General features: G+C 57.6%; 1 pseudogene; it reads right to left on the reverse strand.

The window, feature by feature from the left end:
- Nucleotides 1-238: 238 nt before the first annotated feature.
- Nucleotides 239-2,776, reverse strand: LOC139001324 (melanin-concentrating hormone receptor 1-like; annotated as a pseudogene).
- Nucleotides 2,777-4,396: the final 1,620 nt, after the last annotated feature.

Here is a 4,396-nt window from a genome sequence, read left to right on the forward strand (position 1 = left end):
GGAAAAAGACATTTGGGAGCTAGCCAATGCAGGGCTCAACCGAATATTTAAAGCAACGTTTTCTTCTTGCTCAGCTTCTGTTCGACCCCAAGCTTCCATCCTGCTCTCCCAAGGGGATTTCTGATGCTTGAAGCCCCCGGCCTGGCTTGGAGCCTTCCCAGCAATTTGGGGGGCCCCGTGGAAGGTGCTTGGTAGCAGCAACCCCTCCCCGCCCAGCCTCCCTGCATTCTCCCAGAGCGGTCTTGGGTTTTCAACAGTCTCTCTCCCCGGGGCCTGCTGCGGTGCCCTGACTTGGAGATGCCCAGGGTGGCAGGGGAAGTGTCAGGTGCCTTTGCTTTCTGTCCTCTCTTCATCGTTGCTGACGGCTCGAAGCTGCCCCTGGGCCGCAGGCTTTACCGACAGGACCAAGCGGTTTGCGGAACGTCTCGCAGAGCACGATGTACACAAAGGGATTGAGGCAGCTGTTGGCATAGCCCAAGCTGATGGCCGCGTTGTACAGGTAGACAAAGGTGAGCGTCGGGCGGCTGATGGACAGCTGGGTCAGCTGTAGCACGTAGTAGGGTGCCCTGCATATAAAGAAGACCAAGCATATGGCAATGGCCGTGCGGGTCACCTTCTTCGTCCGCAGCCGGATGCTGCGTTGAGAGGCGGGAGCCACGGAGGACGTCATACGCTGCAGAATCCTCACGTATGCAGCCGTGATGACCACAAAGGGCAAGGCAAAGGCCAGGAAGAACTGGTACAAGGTGAACCAGTAGAGGTCAGTGTCCGGGTTGGGGCAGGCGGATGCCACAGCCCACCGTGCCCCCTGGGAAGGGGATGAGCCTGGCATAGAGCCACACAGGGGTGATGCTGATGAAAGAGAGGGCCCACAGGAGGCAGATGACCAGGGTGGCCACAGAAGGCTTCCGGAACTTGGTGGAGGAGATGGGGTGGACAGTGGCCAGGTAGCGGTCGATGCCATGGCGGTCAGGATGTAGGTGCTGGTGAACTGGACTGTTGGCGTCCATGGCCGTGATGAGGGTGCACATGGTCTCTCCAAAGTGCCAGACCCCGTTGCCCATGAGCTGGTGGATCATGAAGGGCATGCCCAGGAGGAAGAGGAGGTCCACCACCGAGAGGTTGATGATGAAGATGTCGGGGACGTTGCTGCACCAGTGCAGCTTGGACTTCTTCACCACCGCGAAGATGACCATGGAGTTCCCCACGATGCCCAGGAGGCAGATGGTGCCAAACACCGAGGGGCATGATGATGTTGACATAAGAGACACTCCCTCTGCGAGGAGGTGGCCCTGGGGACAGAAGGCCAAGTGTCAGTCGCTAGGCATGGACTCTGCTCTCTAAGGGCTGGCATCCTTCTGGCCTGCTCAGCCTCCGGCGACACGCTTGCTCGCCTCTGCATCCTCCCTGCCATTCCAGCTCAGGGTCCACCATTTATCTAGAATTCTCTCCTACCATTCTCCCTCCACACACTGTTGCTCACCTTGGCCTCCTCCACCGGTTTCCTGGTCAATCCTCCTAGATTCTAACCCACTACCTGTTAGTTGAAGGACCCAGTCCTTTGCCTCCTGCATTGTTTCAGAAGACACAGAGCCAACAGCCACAGCTGTGGGCCCCCGCTGGCTTAACAGAAGGACATGAAAGTGTGTGTGTGTGTGTGTGTGAGTGTGTGTGTTGTGTGTGTGTGCGCGCATGCGTGCGCATGTATGTACTTGCTCTTTTTCTATTTGCAGCCTTGACCATTTCATTTTAGAAATTGCTGGTTGGAGCTGTGACTGCTTCCTAGGGCATCTCTGTGGGCGACGGTCTTGTGGAGGCTTCTGCCCATGAGGCCCTCAGCCCTCCCGTCTCCTGGGACCCTACCGGGGATTGCCTTGGCCTGGGTCTTCTGAGCCTGGGCCCCCCACCCAGGGAGCAGAACCTGAAGGTGGTGTGCTGCAGCCCCAACGCCTAAGAATTGTCTTCACACAAACCTTTCCTCTTTTTCCTTCCTTCCCGTCTCCCTCAAAGCTAGAATTGCAAGGCATCTCAGCTCTGGAAAAGTCAGGCAGCTTCACTCACCAGGAAAGTTAATCCCTGTGAGTTACCCCTTCCCACAGCCTTTCCAGGGGGCAGCCCAGATGGTTCAGATCCCATTGCTGCGGCTGGAGTAAAAAGCCCAAGGCACTGGTGAATCAGGGAGCCTCCAGCTGCCTCCCCACAGACTGTCCTCCAGCTTCTCTGGCTGGCTTTTCCAGCCTTGGTTTCTCCTGCAAAGCACATTTGGAACTCATCAGCGAGCCCTCGCCGCCGCTGGCCACCATCCTTGCACTTCTGGATGCGCCTTTGCTCCAGCTCCTCCTGCCCTTGCCTGCCCCGCCCCCTTCTCCCCTTCCCCTGCGAGCAAAGCAGACTGCAGACCTGCTCATGAAGCCCTGAAAGTTTCCCGGGCAGTTGGGCTCAGAGGTGAGCCTTCTCCTTTTCCCTCCCCAGCGCCCAGGAGGGCGGCTCCCCTCCGACCCCACTCACCTGCGGAGGTGAGGTTGTCCCGGCCGGCCGAGGTGTTGCTGGCGTTGGGGGCAGTGGTCAGCAGCAAGGCTTCCAGGTCCATCCTGCGGCGCCTGTGGCCCGCTGGCCCGGCCGCCCACGCAGGCTGCGGCAGCCTCCCCGCCCGGAGTCCCGTCCTGGAGCGCGAGCCCGCAGTCCCGAAGGGGGGTCTTCCGGGCAGCCTGCAGCCTCAGCTGCCTCTAAGCCCCACTGCTCTTCCCACTCCCTCCTTCCCGGTTCCCACTGACATCACCTAAACACATTAACATTCGGAGGCAGATGAACATTAACCTCTTCAGTCCCGGGCTGCAGCTCCCACTTCTGACTGCCCGCAGAGCCAGGGGCCAGGGAAGCCCCGGAGGGACCCGCCGGCTCAGGGCACCCCAGCAGGGAGGGGCTGCCTCCCCCGTGGCAGGGCTGTGCCTCCTGTGCTCACAGGGGGTGCTGCTTGCTTCCTGTGAGGTGCCTGCAAAGGACAATGGGCTGCCTCCCATTGGAGGAAAGACAGAGCCTGGCCTGTCCCCTAATCCCAGGTCTGGGTGGCTGGCCACCTGGAGGGGACGGTATGACTGTTCTCACAGCATGCCTGCCCCGCAGGTCACCCTCAGCCCTGTCCTAGAGCCCCATGGATCCAACCATCTTGCTGGAGCGACTGCCAGTGCTGAGCCTTTGACGGGAACTCCGAGGTGACTCCATGCTGGTGATGGCCAGAGTCTCGGAGACCAGGAGGGATAAACTCCCGCCTGCACAGGATCCGCATGGACTAGACTCACAGCGGTTTTATTTTCCTAAATGCTCCGAGGTCCTTGAGGTTTTACCTGGGATTCCTTGCGACACATTTCAGAGCATCGGCCCCCAAAGAGATCATTAACCAGGAGCAGCCTTAGAGGGCAGAGCATGGAGTGAATGCCCTGCCGAGCATCCTGCGGCCACCGCAGGCCCCTCCGAGCCCACAGCTGCCACCACCCCCAGGGCCAGACTCGGAGCTGGGGGTTCAAGTTAACCATCATCTGATCCTTACTCACTTCTTCAGTGTCATTATTTGCTTCAGCCAACAAATATTTATTGAGCACTTACTACTTGCCAAGTACAGCTCCAGGTTCTGTGATGAAAAAGAGCAATCAAGTCCCTGAGGCCCTGTCCTCATGGAGATTACATTCAAATTGGGGAGGAGACGGAAAATATACCAAAACATGGAAAAGACCAGTTACGATATGGTGATCGGTGCTGTGAAAAACTTAAAGCTGGGCCAGGCCCAGGCGGCAGCAGGGAGGTGGGGTTTGCTGTTTGACACAGGAAGGCCTCTCTGAGAAGTGTTTTGAGAAGAATCCTGAAGGAAGTGAAAAGAATGTTTGGAAATATCTGTAGGAAGAACATTCTAGGCAGTAGGAATAGCTAGTGCAAAGGCCCTGCTGCAGGAGTGTGCTTGGTGTCTGTGAAGACCAACCAGTGTGGCTGGAGGAGAACAAGGGAAAGGCTAGCAGGAGACGCATCAGAGAGGAAGCAGTGGGGAGGGTGGGTTCTGTCAGGCCTTGCCAGCCATTGTAAGGACTTGGCTTTCCTTTTAGGGAAAACGGGAGTCCCGGGAGGGTTTTCGGCTGAGGAGGGATATGATCACACAGGTTTTCAAAAGATCAGTCTGGCCCGGCCTGTGTGGCTCAGTGGATTGAGTGCCGGCCCATGCACCAAGAGGTCACTGGTTTGATTCTTGGTCAGGGTACCATGCCCAGGTTTCGGGCTCGATCCCCAGTAGAGGGCATGCAGGAGGCAGCCAATCGATGTTTCTATCTCTCCCTCTCCCTTCTCTCTCTTCAACAACAACAACAAAAATCAATAAAATGATTAGATTGTTTCTGGGTAGCAAGGGAAA

Source organism: Myotis yumanensis, unplaced genomic scaffold, assembly GCF_028538775.1.
Source record: "Myotis yumanensis isolate MYYU_CA2020_CCGP unplaced genomic scaffold, mMyoYum1.0.hap1 SCAF_394, whole genome shotgun sequence".
Taxonomy (NCBI): domain Eukaryota; kingdom Metazoa; phylum Chordata; class Mammalia; order Chiroptera; family Vespertilionidae; genus Myotis; species Myotis yumanensis.